General features: G+C 41.8%; 1 pseudogene; it reads right to left on the bottom strand.

The window, feature by feature from the left end:
- Window positions 1–15,213: 15,213 nt before the first annotated feature.
- Window positions 15,214–18,819, bottom strand: LOC115195114 (DNA (cytosine-5)-methyltransferase 3C-like; annotated as a pseudogene).
- Window positions 18,820–20,432: the final 1,613 nt, after the last annotated feature.

Below are 20,432 nucleotides of genomic sequence, written 5' to 3'. Positions count from 1 at the left end.
CTGATGCAGCATAGTAGCTATAAATGGCTGAATAGGCTGAGGGTTGCCAATCTGCATTTACCCCATTGGGCTAATCATTAGCTAGAACACAAGCTCTAAGGTTATAATCTTGTTGCTAGTTAGCAAAATATTGATGTTGGACTGTACTGTGAATATAATGTAGACCCTACCTGTTACACCTGGCCCGTGTTACATTTAGCCATTGTCTTCCCTATGTATCTAATGCCACTGGTGCCATTGGCGAGCGCTAATGATGCATAATGACATAAACCATGCCGCTGCTAAAACTGACTCTTAAAATGTTGCATTTTACTCATTTTTGAATTTAAGAAATAAGTGTAGCCTAGTAACACTAGAAAGCTATGTCATCCACCTATTTTATCAGTGGCCATCAAAACTGCTTTCAAAGGTGTGTTTTCCCATGACTGCATTAATTTTTTACATTTTAGTCATTTAGCAGACGCTATTATCCAGAGCGACTTACAGTAGTGAATGCATACATTTCATACATTTTTTTCTCCGTACTGGTCCCCCGTGGGAATCGAACCCACAACCCTAGCGCTGCAAACACCATGCTCTACCAACTGAGCCACATTGTTGCACAACGACTAGGCATGCATATTTTTCTCCCTGTGTGACACTCACAATTAGAATGTGCCTCGAGGAAAATTATTTTCTCGCACCGATTGCGAGTGAGTCCATGTAACTTATAGTGTGATTTGTTAAGCCAAACTTTACTCCTGAATTAATTTATGCATGCCTAAACTAAGTGAGTAAATACTTATGCAACGACTATATTGTAGTTATTTCATTTTTATACAGTTCTATAAATAGTTTTCACTTTGAGGTTTTGGAGTGTTTTGTGTAGATCAATGACCAAAAAAAAAATCACAATTAAATCTATTTCAATCCCACTTTGTAATGCAACGAAATGTGAAACATCCATGGGGGTGATACCCACTGTAACTGGGACTACAGACATGGGAACACTTGTAATGATCATTACATAAGAACAAATAAAATCACTGTTGACCAAATGTACTATGATAATTTTCCCGCGATGCAGGATGCTCCTCTGCTCCCCACAAAAACAATAACAAACGTGCCTGGGGCGACCAGTGGTGCTGTTTCACCTTATGCTTATCTCAACTTTAACGTTAGGTCATTAATCAAGCCCATTATTTTAGGGTTAGGGATATAGTAGAATAAGGGGTCGTAATTACGAAATATTTTTTCTTTAATGAGTCCGACGCAAAGGATATACTGCTTTCTCGAGACCAGGCCCAAATCTCTGTCATTCGCGTGAAGAAAAGACTGAGAAAAAGGGGGCAAAGGTTGGGATGCCTTGTGAGAATTCGTAGGCGAGTCAGTAAATCACCACTACCATCTGTACTATTGGCTAACATGCAATCATTGGAAAATAACCTGGATGATCTAAGATTAAGACTATCCTACCAACGGGACATTCAAAACTGTAATATCTTATGTTTCACCAAGTTATGGCTGGCCGACGATACGGATAATATAGAGCTGGCTGGGTTTTCCGTGCAGGACAGAGCAGCTACATCTGGTAAAAAGAGGGGCGGGGGTGTGTGTCTATTTGTCAATAACAGCTAGTGCGCGATGTCTAATATTAAAGAGGTCTTGAGGTATTGCTCGCCTGAGGTAGAGTACCTCATGATAAGCTGTAGACCACACTATCTACATTACCGCAAGAGTTTTCATCTATATTATTCATAGCCATCTATTTACCGCCACAAACCGATACTGGCACTAGGACCGCACTCAATGAGCTGTATAAGGCCATAAGCTAACAAGAAAGTGCTCATCCAGAAGCGGCTCTCCTGGTGGCCGGAGACTATAATGCAGACACATTTTTATCCATTTCACCTCATTTCTACCGGCATATCAGATGTGCAACCAGAGGAAAAAAAACTGTAGACTACTTTTACTCCAGACTCAGAGATTCATACAAAGCTCTCTCTCGCCCTCCATTTGGCAAATCTGACCATAATTCCATCCTCCTGATTCCTGCTTACAATCAAAAATACGCTAAGTACGGAAGTGGTCAGATGACATGGATGCTACACTACAGGACTGATTTGCAAGCACATTCCGGGATTCATCCAATGGCATTGAGGAGTATACCACCTCATTCACCGGCTTTATCAATAAGTGCATCCACGACATCATCCCTATAGTGACCGTACGTGCATATCTCAACCAGAAGCCGTGGAATACAGGCAACATCCGCACCAAGCTAAAGGCTAAAGCTGCCGCTTTCATGGAGTGGGACACTAATCCGGACACTTATAAGAAATCCTGCTATGCCATTAGGCGAACAATCAAACTGGCAAAGATTGAATCATACTACACCGGCTCTGATGCTCGTCAGGTGTGGCAGGGCTTGCAAACTATTACGGACTACAAAGGCAAGCCCAGCCCTGCTGCCCAGTGACGCGAGCCTACCAGACGAGCTGAATGCATTTATGCTTGCTTTGTGGCAAGCAACACTGAAGCAGCTGTACCGGACAACTGTGTGATCAGCCGTGGGGCCAGACGGATTATCATGATGTGCACTCAAAGCATGTGTGGCCCAACTGGCAAGTGTCTTCACTGACATTTTCAGCCTCTTCCTGACCGAATCTGTAATACCTACATGTTTCAAGCAGACCACCATAGTTCCTGTGCCCAAGAAAGCGAAGGTAACCTGCCTAAATGATTACTGCCCCGTAGCACTCACGTCAGTAGTCATGAAGTGCTTTGAAAGGCTGGTTACGGCTCACATCAACACCATCATCCCGGAAACCCTAGATCCACTCCAATTCGCATACCACCCCAACGCCCAAAATCTCACCTATGTGAGAATGCTGTTCATTGACTACAGCTCAGCATTCAACACCATAGCGCCCACAAAGCTCATCACTAAGCTAAGAACCCTGGGACTAAATAACTCCCTCTGCAACTGGATCCTGGACTTCCTGACGGGCCGCCCCCAGGTAGTAAGGGTAGACAACAACACATCTGCCATGTTGATCCTCAACACTGGGACCCCTCAGGGGTGCGTGCTTAGTCCCCTACTGTACTCCCTGTTCACCCATGACTGCGTGGCCAAGCATGACTCCAACACCATCATTAAGTTTGCTGATGACACAACAGTAGGCCTGATCACCAACAGTGATGAGACAGCCTATAGGGAGGTGGTCAGAGACCTAGCAGTGTGGTGCCAGGACAACAACATCTCCCTCAATGTGAGCAAGACAAAGGTGCTGATTGTAGACTACAGGAAAAGGAGGGCCGAACAGGCCCCAATTAACATTGACAGGGCTGTAGTGGGGAGGGTCGAGAGCTTAAAGTTCCTTGGTGTCCACATCACCAACAAACTATCATGGTTAATGGGGCATGACAACACCTTTTCCCCCTGAGGAGACTTAAAAGATTTGGCATGGGTCCCCAGATCCTCAAAAAGTTCAGCTGCACCATCAAGAGTATCCTGACCGGTTGCATCACCAACTGGTATGGCAACTGCCATAAGGCACTTCAAAATCAATCTAATATAATTTGATGATACTATATAAATAATGAGTTAGCAGTAGGTTGCCAAAGTAGGAATAAGAAATTCCATGATTTTCCATCTCCTGGCCTGATGGTAATGAGTGCATGCACCCCCAATCCCCTCATGCAAAATGTCTGCTGCATGGGCTCATTCTTTGAAGTCATTCAAATTCTTATTGAATTGAGCAAGCCGAGCTTGCAAGGATCTGAGCAAGCCGTCTTGCAAGGATCCGAGACTCCAATCAAACAGGCCCCAAGTAATCAGTCTTCATTTTTAATGGTAGGATAATAGGCAACCACGCTCATCACCAAGCTAATGATCAGTTGTCCCTGCTTCCTCTGTGAAATGCCATCATGCCAATCAATCTCCACCTATTCTGAGAGCTCAGCCCCCATGGTGAGTCAGAACCTCTTGAATGGGTGAGATGTCAGCTTCCCCCAGGTGGAAGAGAAGAGAGAACATCACGTTCCACGACTCCAGGTTAGAGTTACCATGGGTTTTGTACTGGAGCTACGAGCCCAATTACAGAGTCACTTTGATTTCAGATTTATCTGGAAAGTTATGTAAGTCTCCCATGCACGTCACCTTTCTGCTTCTCTAATATCTTCCGTCTTCCGCCTCAAACACCTTTGCTAATGACCCTCAAAGAAAGCGTTAGGGGGAAATGTCAACCATTTACTATCAATGAAAAGAATAGACTAGTCAAATCCATAATGGCGCTTATAATGATGATGCATGCTTTTATAAAGTTCAGGTAGTAGAAACCTGCTGTTGTGTTTATTCACACATTAATAAATGAGCATCTGGCCTTTTGTTAGTCACGTCATAATTTGATGAGTCATTGTGAGCTCTTTTAACTCCAAAAGAACACTGTTGAGCTGTCAAAGACTGGAATATTCCTAGAAATACGGACAAATATGACACAGGTTCTTCTTTGCCCAAGGTATTTATAGAATCAATTGAATATGACAATGAATGTCAATGACGTAGCTGTTTGGTGACAGTGATCTGTTGTTTGACACGAGAAGCCCAGGGTTCTTTTACTTTCAGGCAATTTATTGAGTGCAGAACAAATTAATGATGGTAAGGGTAAAGGCTTTTAGCAGCTCTTTTATATCCAGGTGATGATGCAAGCTCGCGCAGACGTTTTGTAAAATTCCATAGTGTACTGTTTGTAAATATGTGACTCGTTTCTGAAAACTAGGCATATGTCGTGGGTCACGACTTCACAGGAGAGCCATTTGAACATAACATTTTTGTTGGCAGAAATGCTTTCTGGAACATGTGAACTTTCATGTTCCTTGGGGTCCCGAGTGGCGCAGCGGTCCAAGGTACTGCATCTCAGTGTCACTACAGACACCCTGGTTCGATTCCAGGCTGTATCACAACCGGCCGTGATTGGGAGTCCCATAGGGCTGCGCACAATTGTCCCAGCGTTGCCTGGGTTTGGTCGGTGTAGGCCGTCATTGTAAATAAGAATTTGTTCTTAACTGACTTGCCTAGTTAAATAAGGGTTCAATAAAAATGAATAACAAACGTGTGTGCCATCTTTAAATACTAATAAAATGGTTAAATTACAAGCCTAGTTGGTTTAGCCACAGAAAAAGACAGCAACCTATGATAGCAAAGGAGATGGAGAAAACACCTTTCTCCGGATTACATCTTCAAACTATGGGCAACCATGGCATCCATGACAGGGAGAAGTATACGGGTAAAATAGTCTAGCCAGCTACATTTTCAGATATTATACGTTTCTAATTTTGACAGAAAGGCATACTGTTAGTTAGCTAGCTAACGTTAACTGGCTGGCTCACTAGCTAACGTTACGTGTATGATCCTATTATTTGTATCTCAGAGCCATTTGCTTTGCTAGTTCTAAAATAATGTTAGCTAGCTAACATTGACCCTGGTTGGTTAGCTACCTGCAGATTCATGCAGGGTATTAAGGCCATGAGTTGGAAGTATGGTTCATTGTTTACCTTAGCTAGCAAACTACATGTCTTAACAAAGAATGTCACTGCGACAACTGTTGATAGACGTAGCTGGTAAATTAGCTTTGGCTATCTATTCCGTTTTCAGAGCACGCTCATCTGAGTGTGCCAGAGCGCAGAATAACTGTCGAATTTACGAACACTCAACACCCATTGAATACGGCCTGTTTCAGTAAACGTTGGCAAAAAATCTGAAATTATTGCCAGCATCACAGTTGCAGTTACCAACGCTCTGGATAACACAATAGCCTAACCAGCTCTGCTCAGGCGAGTAAAATGGTCAGTGAGCTGTTCTCTCGTTTGTGTCTGATAGTAGCTAGCAAGCTAGCCAACATTAGCCAGTTAGCTTGGGTGCTTGACTGTTGTTGTTAGGACAGAACGCTCAGATCAACCCTGAAAGAGATGGGTGGGGCTAAAGCTTAAGAGGGTGTAGACAAAGAAGTGCTCTCCAGTAGGTATCAAAACAATCAAATGCCATTTTCTCAAAAGTGAGGTTATACGTTTATCAACTTTCAAAGCAGAATTACTATCCCATTGTTCCTCAAATGTAGTGTATGCTATATATTTGTGTCTGTACTTTTTTCCAATGTAAAAAACACAATTTCAAATTTTGCTATGTAAGACCGAATCAAGGCGGTCGGTCACGTGTTGCTTATACGAAATTCTAACTAGCTGACTCATTGGTTAATGCTTTTGCTGTTGGTAGGCTCTTCTGGCTCAGAAATTGTTTTCACTATTAAATGGGCACTACTCAAAAACAATGTTTCTTGCTTTATATTCAAGGACTTTCTTTAACAGGGCATGCTCTTCCAAGTTATATCAAAGACCATGGTTGGAACTCCTTGTTGAAGGGAGAAGTGGTTCTACTTCAGTGTTTTGTTAACGGTCCACTGGAGTTTTCATAACACAGCATCATTGACAATTGCAGACCATCCCTGGCTCACTATCATAGGTTCATTGTGTACTCCCATTCATGTATATGTGTGGTAGTTCAAACTCATTTATAATTGTGATGTGTTTAGACTTAAGCACATCAAAACAGATTCTCATTTCCATATAAGGGCTGCCAAATGATGTAATGGACTACTGATAATAATTTGTCTAGACATTAATATGTCTGTAATTGTGTAATGGAACAATTACTGTACAATAAAAAATTCAGAAATTATAAACGCTACATGCTATGGATCCAATTGATTTCATTTTCTATCTGCCCAAAACGCTAAGTTAATTTGTGCTCGTTTCCCCTCTCTAGATACTGTATGGAAAGCAGCCGTCTATTTACACTACAAAGACTTTAAACTCAACTCCTATTCAGAGAGAGACGTGGCTACACAAACAAAGAGGAATCCTAACTTTGAACGAGACATTCTTTCTGTTGGCCCCCGTCTTGTGGTTTTCTCACTGCATATCAGAGGAATAGTGATGTAGGTCTTACACACTGAAGTAATGTACTAGCCATATCCCTCTCATGGGAATGAAATCCTCAGCTTTGAAATCATTTTTTACTAAGACCATAATCCTATTTTGACGGCTCTCTCAGACAAAAGCGTAAAATGATAGCGAACCAGGAAATTAAAAAGTCTGCACACAGGTCCTGGTCTCGGGAAGGGGGCTAGAGTTTAAGAATGCGACACCTGTTTTTAATTAAGTAGAGGCAAATGGATACTTGTAAAAAAAATAGATTGATTTGCAATGCTCATTTAAATTGTCGCAAACTAATCCATAGCAAAACCTGTAACATGTTATTTTACAGTCCACATTACTTTAAATAAGAAACTATGTGGTAACAAAAGATACTTTCTTGTACTAACAGGAAAAAATTCAATACAATTGATAACTAGCTGGTACAAATTCCACATAGTGACGTTTGTGTTAGAATCTCAAAGAATTCAAAGTGAAATTATCATGTCAATATTAGTTAATTTTATTTTAACAATTCATTTTAAAGGGTTGAACCAGGTTGATAGAACTACCAGGGGAAATAACCCTTTCCAGGAACTCTCTATTGTTTCCAGAAATCACCTTGAATAGAGGACATCCGGGTAAAAGATCAACACAGTGTCTTATGATGAATTTAATTTAACTCATAAAATGTTGCTCTGCCATGATTATCAGTAAACGGCAAGATAAATGGCAAACACCTGTGTCTTGTGCTGCCAATGTGTGCTCTGGATTGTTTGGGAAAGAATGCATTGGAGCCGTCAAGCTTTCATCACACTGGGGAGCGTGTGATTGATGGTCTTTGGCTGGTTCACTGTCGAACCTAACAGAACCACATGAGCGGTTGTGTTTACCTGCAGCAACCTGCCGCTCTCATCCCTCATGCAGCTTCTTATGTCAGCTATCAGTGCAACAATCGCAAGTAGGCAGCACGGCACTTTGAACATGCAGCGTGCAACTATGTGTCAGTGTTTAACTGTATGTGTGTAGAGCGAGCAGAAGAGAGAAATAGTATGTGTGGGGACTGGGGAGGTTATTATTAAGCTACTGAACTAGCCGTAAAGTCTGAGTGGTGTCGCTCTAATTTTATTCAATAAACAAAGAGGTGAGTGTTAGATTTCCAATCTAACACTCACCTCTCCTATATTGTTAAATTTGCAGACCAAACAAAATCTGCCCACATCGACAATTGTGGCGATATGCCGTTCTCAGCCTTGAAACCAAAAGTCCGCTTATGATTATGTTGGATCATGTGTTTGCTGCCTCAAACCATATTTTTTTCCCAAGGAACAAAAAGTATAGCTGTCTTGTTTTCTCTCCCACCCCTTAAAATCAGCACTTCTAAATGATCCTTGGCAGGAGATTAAGCTCGCAGCAGCCTTGACATAGCACTCTCTCCTGCCTCGCCATTCCCATGAGACGCTCCGCACAAAGTTGGTGTGGGGCCAGGGTCAGCCACTGACGTTGCCCCATTGTTGAGTCTCTCGGTGCAGGGTGAGGACAGAGCCAATGGCAACTAGAGGAGACCGGGGTTGGTTGTCACACTTTAGTCTTGTGTGTATTTGTCAGCACCAGTATATCTTACAAGACTCTTTTCAATATTAGGAGAAATATCAAGGTCTTTGATTGCTTATAACTCCATGTTGGAGTAAGATATGAGGATAAAAGGGTCCCCATTTCAACCTAATACACTCTGTCCCCTCTCTAGGGGTTGGATGTCACACAGTATGGGGTTGGTTGTCACAATGTTTGCTAGTAGCTTATTATAGTATACAGAGTCTTAGAAATAGCCTTTCTTTGATCAAATTATATTCCTAACAAAATTCTGCACTTTATGCTGTGAGAATAACATATTACATTTTGAGTACATTTGTGTGTGTATGCATGTGTTTGTGAAAGAAAAGAGAGCTATTTATAGCACAAGCACAAAAAGCTTGGGATCTAATCAGTGTAGTAGTGGTAAAATAATAGGTGTGTAAACTCTGATCGACCGTCACGGTGAAAAAAGTAACGCTTCCTATACTTTCAAATCAATTTTGGGTGCCAAAAACTGTTTACCCTCCAATTACACCACTGGATTTATTATAATGCAGTTGATACTAACAACTTATTCCCCACCCCCCATTTCCAAGTCTTGCCATAGATTTTCAAGCCGATATAACATAATGAAGCTTGAAAATATGAACACTGGTACTCAGTGATGTGTTGTGTTGGATTTGCCCCAAACATAAGGTTATTCATTCAGGACATAAAGTTAATTTCTTTACCATTTTTTTTGCAGATTAACTTTAGATCCTTATCGGCAAACATGGTGCATGTTTTGGAATATTTTTGCCATAACAAAAGGGTTGAATACTTATTGACTCATAATTCCACTTTGACATTATGGGTTATTGTGTGTAGGCCAGTGACACAAAATCTAAATTTAATCCAATTTAAATTCCAGCTGTAACACAACAAAATGTGGAAAAAGTCAAGGGGTATGAATACTTTCTGAAGACGCTGTATATTTGGGGTTCTCGTGGGGTGTGACAGTTGAACTAAGCTGATACAAGAATCAATGAGTATGTTTTATTAATTTATAAGTCCAAAAATGAATGTAGCAACTACTTTGCCCCTTTAAGTATAGCAAAAGTGAGTCTATGGGTTTTTGTTTTTGAATCAGCACAAATGAGCAATAAAAGCCCCACTCGTAGTCTTCTTAAATTAAACTTGTTTTTCAGTGTATAGCACAATACACTGAAGTTTAGTGAGTTTAGGCACTATGGGGGGGATCTACACCATGGTGCTGTTGCAAGAACACATTTTTCAGTGCTGTTCACTTGTCTCAAAAACAATGATTCAAATCAAATCAAATGTTATTAGTCACATGCGCTGACTACAACAGGTGTAGACCTTACAGTGAAATGGTTACTTACGAGCCATTAACCAAAAATGTAGTAAAAAAAATAGAATAATAATAATAAATAAAAGTAGCAAGTAATTAAAGAGCAGCAGTAAAATAACAATAGGGAGATAATATAAAGGGGATTATCAGTACAGAGTCAATGTGCGGGGGCACTGGTTAGTTGAGGTAATATGTACTGTACATGTAGGTAGAGTTATTAAATTGACTATGCATAGAAGATAACAACAGAGAGTAGCAGCGGTGTAAAAGGGGGGCTACTGTTGCTACTGTTGTATCAACATGTTTGGACCATGACAGTTTATAATCCAGGGTTACTCCAAGCAGTTTAGTCACCTCAACCTGCTCGAATTCCACAATATTTATTACAATGCTTTTATTTGTAGAAAGGACTAACTTATTCCTTGCCACCCATTCTTAAACTTAAACTAACTGCAGCTCTTTGTTAAGTGTTGCACTGATTTCACTTGCTGTAGTAGCTGACGTGAATAAATCAAATCAAATATTATTTATCACGTGCCGAATATAACAGGTGTAGACCTTACAGTGAAACGCTTACTTACAAGCCCTTAACCAACAATGTAGTTTAAATATATATACAGTATTTATTTTTAAATAACAAAAAGAAAAATAACAAAATATATAAAAATAAGAAATAAGAAATAAAATTAACAAATAATTAAAGAGCAGCAAAAAAGAAACAACAGCGAGGCTATATACAGAGGGTACCGGTACAGAGTCAATGTGTGGGGGCACCGGTTAGTCGAGGTAATTAAGGTAATATGTACATGTAGGTAAAGTTATTAAAGTGAACAGCAGTGTAAAAGAGGGAGGGGGCAATGCAAATAGTCTGGGTAGCCATTTGATTAGATGTTCAGGAGTATTATGGCTTGGGGGTAGAAGCTGTTTAGAAGCCTCATGGACCTAGGATTGATAGGGAGCTTAAACTTCTTCAATTTAACCATTATTGGGTTAAAATACACATATATATTTGTGAACAGCCATCCACAACAGCCACAATCCGTAATGCGCAAATAGCTAAATGAGCGAACAGCAATGTGATTCACATTTCATATCAATAAGCTATCTAGATATCAATAATAAGTTATATCCGTATCGCCCATAGGCTATACCACGGCTGTCTTCCTTACTTCCAAGCATTTATTCAAGTTGGATAATCTTTGGATGCCAACAGCAGTGGCACTATTGGAAGACAGCTTGGACTGTAGCCTACTCTTTTCCCACGATGCATCAAACACATTTGCTGTCATCATAGTCGTGGTCTCTTACTTGTGGCCAGACTTGTACAGGTGGAACAACCTTAAACTTGCGCCTTTTTTCAATGCTGATTTGAATGTCATAGGGAAAACAAACTTTAAAAGTAATCCTAGAAGTAACAATCTGTTTTTTCAAAAGTATCTGTAATCTGATTATAATATTTTTAGAAGGTAATGTAATAGATTACAGTTACAGTTTTTTGTCATCCGTTACATGTATGCATTCATGTGAGGTCTAGGGGTCAGTGAGTCTATATAACACAACATCTAAGGTAAATGGAGATAGTTGTCGTAACTGCAGGCAACAGAGATTATGGAGTGTGTTGCCCTTTTAACTATGGAGCATGTTGCCATCTGTTAGCTGTCAGTGAAACTGAGCAAGAGTGAAAGTGAAACTAACATCAATGGTTAAGTTTAGTCATTAATTACAACTGGTTTAAGGTTAGGGTTAAAGTTTTGGTCAGGGTTAAAACAGGTAAAAATGTAATAAAAAAACAAGTGCTTAGCACTGGGATTGAATTACCTGCGATGTTCGGAGCCCATGGTTTTAGCTCATCCTCACCCCCATCCCCAAATCCTTAGCTAGAAAACCTGCAACAATAAAGGAGAAGTTATATTTTTTACAACCAAATCTTGCAAAAGTCTCAACAAAATGGAACATAACATTGTAGATCAAGTTCAGAACGACACAATTTCATGTGTACAACATCTAAAGACCTGCATCACTATACTGAGAGCTTTTCAGTTTCTAAAAGGATGTATTTTGGGTGTTTTTGGAGCACATTTGTTCATGTTTTTTCAGAGCCCCCATACTGCACAATGAGGATGAGGAAATGAGTCGCTGGTTTGGGTAAGTTTTTCAAAAACAAGAGAAAGAAAAAAAGGTGTCCTTCTATAACATGACAAAAATAGAGATTTGGTTGTAAAAAAGCAAAATTCTCTGCAATAATGAGCTCACAGAAAAACATGGTGGTGTACAGAGTGAGGGAGGCGTCATGTGAAAGTATACCTGTCCTGTTCGTCATGGAATACAGCCTGAGTGATAAAGTACTTTTTTTTTTTTTTTTTGAGTACTGCAACACTGTTGATCACAAATAAGTCAATTTGTGGAAGATTTTCCTGGGTAAGATTCCTAACCTTAACCACTCACTAGCATGCCTAAATTTGACATTTTCCTATTACTGTATGTGCAAGACGCATTTACAGTATATATGTGAAATACACACACATATATTTTGTGCAAAAGTATGCTGCTGATGGAATCACAGAACAAATCATGTGAGACAGCGTTGTTTTATAAGACATTTACAAGCAGACCTTCACATAAATCAAGTGTCCCCTAAAAATCTTGGCCGGGGACACTCACAACTAATCAACCAATGTACTGTACACAAATTCCATGTTTCAAAAGGTACAGACACGAACCCCGTCTGCCTGAGACCAGCAAGAAGAGAGTGTGCCCAGTGGAGCGCAGCCTGGTGAAGGACATGGCCTGGCGATTAAGTGTTCCAAGAGAACTTTCCTGCGATAAAATACTTTTCTCTGTTGGATAAAGAGAATACATGGATATATCCAAACTCATATACGAACACACACGTCAGGGGCTTTCTGCTGCTCGTATCATTCTAACCAATGAATAGGAAGTGTTCTGTTGTTGAAGGCTAAATGGAGGATATACACTGATAAGGTCCATATCGCCTCGAGAGAAGACTGAACAAGTTGCAACTTTGTTGATGATGATGACAAACTCTAAATTTTCTCACTTCTCAGTGCTTAGTAATGCCATTAAGTAATATTTTGTAATACTTTATATTCCTCAATTGCATGACCTGATACGTTATGCAACACAACACAAAGCCAACAGTTTTTATACTCATATAAATCTATTCTGTTGGAAGAGCTTGAAGTTGCAGTTCCAAAATTCAGGGTTGTCCTTGTGCAAGTATCACTGTGGGTAGTTAATAGAGCTGCATCTGTATGTGAGGTTGATTGAATGACTTGACAAGTCCATGGTTTTGTTTATTCATTTGTGTAGCATGTGCAGCATTCTGAAGGCCTTGTGCTCGGAACTGTTGTTTTACCTAAAACCTCTCTGGTATTGGTACCTAACTAATTCAATTAAGTTAAAGCTGGAAACCGTAATGGGGAAACTGCCACGTCCGTTTGCGATAGTAAAACAACAAAGAAGTTACTTTAAACACAGATTTTTTTTTCTCTGACATTATGGCAAGCGCAAAAGAACAGCAGAGTATGTACTGTGATTCTTTTTTACCACGATGATGGATGTCCCTCCGTTTCATCAACAAAAAAATAAAAAATAACAAATGTACTGGGGTGAACAGTGGCATTGTTTCCCTTTATGCATATTTCAGCTTTAACAGTTGACATTTCAAGTTATTGACCAAAGTGAGTGTTGTGTGTACATTTGATGTCTTATATTCACTGTTTATTCTTAGTCATTTGATATGATGTTTGGACTTTATATTCTTTAGCTTTGTTTAACATGCTAATCACTGCATAGTTGGGGCAGCTGGTAGCCTAGTGGTTAGAGCGTTGGACTAGTAACCGAAAGGTTGCAAGATGGAATCCCTGAGCTGACAAGGTAAAAATCTGTCATTCTGCCGCTGAACAAGGCAGTTAACCCACTATTCCTAGGCCATTATTGAAAATAAGAATTTGTTCTTAACTGACTTGCCTAGTTAAATAAAGGTAAACAATGAATAGTGCTAATCAATTGTAGAACCCAGATCAAGAACGCAAAATATTAAGAACAAGATTGTGCAAAGCTGTCATCAAGGCAAAGGGTGGCTATGAATCATCTCAAATATGAAATATATTTTGATTAGTTTAACACTTTTTTGTTTACTACATGATTCCATATATTCCATGTTATTTCATAGTTTTGATGTCTTCACTATTATTCTACAATGTAGAAAATACAAAAAAATAAAGAAAACCCTGGAATGAGTAGGTGTGTGCAAACTTTTGACTGGTACAATAGGTCAAATTTGAGTATCATGTAGTAGCCTAAACCTATTGATGTTACATTGAGCTGGGTGAAAAAAATGGTCCTCCCTAATCTTAAACGTCACCGACAGATTCTATGACTTTGTGGCTGTGCCAACTAGTGACCACTCTGCAGAGCTGCCTCCAGTACATGAGTCATCTCAATAAATGCCAACCTGCTCCAAATGCACACCAGAGTTGTTTCTTTTCTTCCTTTTGGCCCCATTCAGGCTTGAGATAAATTGACAACATGGACTTAAGTAAAATGTTGACTCCATTTTAAGTCTACTTATCCCAAGTCTGAACAATAAGGTGAAACATAATGTTTGGGGACCCATTTTGGCTCGTGAGTGTTAGCCCCCCAAAAAAATGTCTGCTTTATCACTTTAATAGCCCAACCATTTTTTTTTGCTTCCACCACAGAGCTGCCCTGATATCTGTCATTAATAAGTTCTGTCATCCATAACCCAGTTTGATATTTAAAACACTGATTGCATTTAGAATGCACTGCATGTCCTATTATATGACAAAAGAGGAAAAGTGATAGGGTTTTCTTGCTTGTTACATGGACAGGCTTGCGTTTTGACATGGCAGGTTTCAATCAATCAGCATGAGATAAATATGCTGTTAGATTCTACCGGAACAGACCGACACAATATGTGCATGCGTAATTATACTTGTTTGATTTTAACTGTTTATTTGTTAAAATGTGAAATGATGCCTGTCCAATATAAGAGAATGGAAGTTAATACTTTCGAGTAGCTAATTGGTTAAAACCATATTAATCTGGGACATGCCTCGCATATGAGCGGAGCACTCCCAAAATGTTCTCCCAAAACGTGTCAGAAAACTATGACCTGCACATTCAAAACAATTTTTTTTAAGATGGGCAACCACATTATCAATGTCTCACTTGGCATTGTCATCATCATTTAATTGAAATAAAAACAATGTTGTCTTTATTTCTTCCTATGTTGACTATTTTTGCTATAGAGATTCACATGATTGTATGAATCCAGTTGTGACTCAATAGGGCTACAGCACGGAGGAGCTCCCATTGATACCTCCCCTATCTCTGTAGCTGTTGCTAAACTTCTTGGTAGCTGGGAAGGGAAGGAGGAAAGCTGTTTGTAGGATAAATAGAAGCAAAGAGGTGGTGAGTCACAGGATTTCCCTAGCCCCTTCTGCCTTTGCTGGAGATTCATGTTCTTTACATCCGTGTAGTGTTTTGTTAAATTTAAAATCTTATCTAATTCTGTAATCCACAAGTTGTCATCCAAGCCTTTCTCTGAGACAGGGAGCCCTGCTTGACTGAGTTTTGGTTTGTGTTGACAGTCCGAACATTGGTGAATTTAGCTACTCTTCTAATCTCTATGCAATCCTGAAGGTTGCAATCCTTTGTGATGGGCCTGTTGATCTTAAGGATGTTCCCCCAGAAGTAGCATGCTCTGTTGGCTCACTTTCACTGCATCCACCACAACTGGGTTACACTCTAAGAAGCGGCAGAAGTCAGCCTTAACATGGTTCTTCATGAACTCCGTGTTCTCAAAGAGCCAGAAGAACAGCCGCAGGTCCTCCTTGGGCTTCATGATGTGCAGCAGCCGGTAGTACAAAACAAACAGCTGTCCCGTCCCCTCAAACAATCCCTTCCGCGATGAATTCACAATGGACAGGTCATTGCTTGGGCTCCCACCAATGAGCAGATCCAACGTACGCCGTTTCTGTATGTGTGCTTTGGTGATCAGCCGCATGTCTGCCACATTAATCATTTTACCGTCATGGTTGATCATGGAGACTACGATGGACTGCTCACAGATCTCTGAGGCCATGTATTTCTCCACCTTGAAACACAGCTAAATAATTAGTAGGAATCAATTTTGCTGTCATTATGATGTCTTCAAATTTACTTTAAACAGATGGCAATTTTGCCGTCGCAAGCAAAGTTTGTCAAAAATGCCTACCAATGCTAGCTAAAATCTGGTATATATATGCTGATTTCAAAGCTGATTTCCACCTAAACTTTATTCATTCACTTAATCAGTCTCTCTCTCACGTCTCTCCCAAAGATTATCTATTGCCTCAGCAAAATTGACTCTGGGCTGCCTCCCTCTTGCCTCGTGAATGATGTCATTACTGGCTAAAGAGACAGCGCAGACTTTTATAAACTAAGCTACTTCTAGGCAAATGTTGTTGTTCAGTACAATAAATGTCCCAAATGGAAGGGAAATACATTGCTTGTCAACTGTTGCCCCATGAAATCACCCAGAACAAGCTCAATAACTAAATGAATGCACACACTCCTATTGAATATGCATTCACCTCTGTTTTCAAGCCACTATAATGCACTTTAGATTACATTTTCATCAGCGCCAATTGAGAATATATTGAATGGATCAATCAAGCTACTGAAAGCGCACACAGTGGGCAACATCATCAACATTCCACCCACAAGCCTCTCGAAAACCTTTGATTTGAAAGCAAGAGGCACCTTTTCATATTGAAGTTGGAAGACATACATTCCTAGCATGTGAGAGACACTATTTGCTGGCCTCATAAATGCTAGCCAGCTAACTAATATTTAGAAGAAAATAAATGTGTTATGTTAGAGTTATATGAATGGTTATATTAACCCGTTTGCATTCCAATAGCTTTGCTAGCTAGCTTGCTGGCTAGGTACAGTAGTTAGCTGGTTAGTTACAGTAGTTTTCTACTGACATAAATTGTGTTGTTGTGCCAAACTTTTCCTTGCTTACTGGCATTTGAATATAGTATAGGAATAGGCAATATGGACACAGTAGTGGTAGTCAAGATGTAGATTTCTTATTACATTTTTATTGTACCCTTATTTTACCAGGTAAGATACACTGATGTGTTCAGAGTTCAATCATCAGAATAAAATAACTGTATAAACTGTCAGTTCACTAGGTGAAGGGGTGGGGTTGTCTGAAGGATGATGAAGAGCGGGTGCTCTTGGTGGAGCACCCACTCCGTAAGACTATGAAGAGTGGAAGTTCTTGGTAGAAGGGTGTGGTTGTCCGTAGGACAATGAAAAGCGGGCACTCTTGGTGGAGTGGTGTAGTTTATGAAAAGCGGGTGCTCTTGTTGGAGGACATGGTTGTCAGTAGGACAACAAAGAGTGGGGGCTCTTGGTGGAGGGGTGTGGTTGTCTGAAGTTCTGGAGGAAAGGGCTGCTCTTGATGTTGGAGTGGCATAGTGATTCAGGTCATGGTGGAGTGGTCATGGAGGAGTGACAGGATCAGCTGGGGATTGGGACTCTGGGTGTTTGGTGAAGGAGTCCTATTTGAGGCAGCTGATTGTACAGTGCAGACCCCAAAAACTCAGGACTACCGGATGATAATTCCAGAACAGAGGGTAGTGTGGGCTTGAAGGAGATCTTGTGGGTTTGATCAGATGTAGATGTGGTAAGCTTGGGGGGACCAGCGGTCTGGGAGATTATCTGAGTGATCAGGCAGCTATTGGCAGATTTGGTGAGGGTGCGGCGAAGATGAAGGTGGAACCATTGGCAGGAGGTTACGTGACCAGTTTCTGTGATGAAGAGGGGCTTCATTCTGTGATCGCCGGAGGTTGATGAGTGAGTTAGAGGTTCGTAGAGGCTGATGAAGGATGGGAAGCGATACAGAAAGACCGGGTGGATTTGGCGAGCTGCTCTTGATTCATTTGAAGGTGAAGATGAGGGATCCTTGAGATTGGATGATGATGTCAAAGCTGCTGGGGTGACGGGCAGAATCAAATTAGTTGGAAGTGGTGATAATTCAGTATCAGTTGAAGTTTGGTAGGAAGCGATTCTGTAGAGATAGAGAACCAACATTAGCAAGGAAACTCCCTGGATGGAAGAAACTTGTAAGTAACTAGACTCAACGAGGGTGAGGCCAGATAGCTTGCCTTGGCAAGGAAAACTCCCTAGAAGGGAGAAACCTATTAAAGAACTAAATGTGACAGGGGAGAACGTGGCATCAGTATGACCAAGGAAAACTCCCTGGAAGGAAGAAACCTTGTGAGGAACTGTGCTTGAGGGGGGAGATGCCGGATAGCTTGCATGGGCAAGGAAAACTCCCTAGAAGGGAGAAACCTTGTGAGGAACTATATGCGGCGGGGAGAACCTGGAGTCAGTATGACCAAGGAAAACTACCTGGAAGGAAGAAAGCTTGTGAGGAACAGGACTTGAAGGGGGAATTCTGGAGAGACAGCATGACAAGTAAAAACTCCCTGTAAGGAAGAAACCTTGAGACACACTTCGATTGACCGGGGAACCCATTTTTCTTCAGCTGGTGAGTTTGAACACATAGACCATATAGGCTAGATGGTTCCTTGAAGGTAACTTGAATTGTTGTTGTATTTCGTTGGGTGGCGAAAGGTGGCATGGAGACTTTTGATCAATAACGTGGATGTTCAGTATGTAAAACATTTAGGTTGCTTGTGAACCAGGGCAAGGCGCAAGGTTGCTGGCAGACTGGTACAGTAGACCGGTGCTCATGTGGTAGAGGTAGGTAGGTAGGGATCCGGGAGGTATTGTTGCTGAAGATCAAAAATCCGTACCCCAAAAATCCGTACTGTCAGTATGAGGCCGTCCGAAGGCTGAGGGATGGTGGTGGTGGAATGGAGAGACACGTCGTCGCTCATTGGATGTGAACCGGGTGAACAGGCTTCAGTGAATAATGAGGAGGAAGTTGGGAGGTGGACGAGACTGTGTCGAAGGCGGGTCCAAGTCTGATGAGGCCGGGTCGAAGGCTGGAACAAAGACTCATGTGGCCAGGTCGAAGGCTCTTGCGGCTGGGTCCTGGACGATCTGCCAGTGGAGCACAGGTGATCTGGGAGATGGTTAGGCTAGTGACGCTGTTGATGTGTTGGATGGAGGCGGGGGGTAGGGGGTGTTGCGCGTTACGCTGGTGATGGTAGTGGGGGATATTGCTGGTTGCACTGGGGTGAAGAGGGATGGAATTGTGGCCTGCGGGCACGAGGACGAAATGGCTGTTACCGCCGGGCCAGCAAGGGGGACAGCGGCTGAAGAGGAAGCACGAAAGTATCTCGGGGCCAGCAGGGGGAGAAGACCCGGAAGAGGCAGCAGGAAAGGACCTCCAGGCCAGCAGAGGGAGCACCGCCAAAAGACTGCATCGAATGCCAGTTCGCAATCTTTGTTCGGGTACGAAAGATAGAGGAGGGAGACAGGGGATATGGGTAGAGTACTTGTGTTCAACTAAAAAGAGAGAGCGGGGAGAGGGAGAAAGTGGCCTGTCAGAAGGGCGAAATAGAGGGCTTAGGAGCAGAGAGCAGCAATCCATAGCTGTGATGAGGCAGGAGATGGAGAGGGGGGGAGGCTGCTGTTGTACCCATTATATTAGAAAGAAGATTGGTAGATGGGAAAATTGAGGGAGGGACTATTTGTTTGTGGTCGGTCTGCAGGCACTGGGATGAGAACATGGATAACAGAGAAGACAACATGGAGAGGGAGCAGGGATGGGGAAAACATAGACACAGATGTGTTGTCGGCAAACTCCTGGCCAACAGGGGAGCAGGAAGTGTCAGGACATAAACCTACATCAATGGGCCAGTAGAGGGAGCTGGGGGAGCAGACGCTCTGCCAGCTTGAGACCGGTAGGTAATGTCACAGCGAATGGGATTGTGGGACGTAACGTTATCGAGGGGGGGAGGCTGCTGTTGTACCCATTATATTAGAAAGAAGATTGGTAGATGGGATAATTGTGGGAGGGACTATTTGTTTGTGGTCGGTCTGCAGGCACAGGGATGAGAACATGGATAACAGAGAAGACAACATGGAGAGGGAGCAAGGATGGGGAAAACATAGACAAAAATGTGTTGTCGGCAAACTCCTGGCCAGTAGGGGGAGCAGGCAGTGTCAGGACATAAACCTACATCAATGGGCCAGTAGAGGGAGCTGGGGGAGCAGACGCTCTGCCATCTTGAGACCGGTAGGTAATGTCACAGCGAATTGGATTGTGGGGCGTAACGTCATCGTCGGCAGTCTGGTGTTTGTTGCTGGTGGGTGGTGGACGTGCTAGTGGGGCCCTCTCCGCCAAGGGACCTGGTGTAGAATGAAAAGGGTATGGCTTTGGGATTTCCCCGGTGAAAAGGGATTGCTAATGGCTTGTCCTTGTTGTCGCTGTAGGCAGCCGCTTGGGGGTGGCGAGATAGGCTAGCAGAGATAGCTGGTGCCTTCTATCTGGGGCGACACAAATCAGGCGAGACCACAGATGTGCAGCATTGGCGAGAAGATC

This window comes from Salmo trutta, chromosome 6 (assembly GCF_901001165.1).
Source record: "Salmo trutta chromosome 6, fSalTru1.1, whole genome shotgun sequence".
Classification (NCBI taxonomy): domain Eukaryota; kingdom Metazoa; phylum Chordata; class Actinopteri; order Salmoniformes; family Salmonidae; genus Salmo; species Salmo trutta.
Note: the sequence above shows the minus strand (reverse complement) of the source record. Positions and strands in the feature narration are given on the sequence as shown.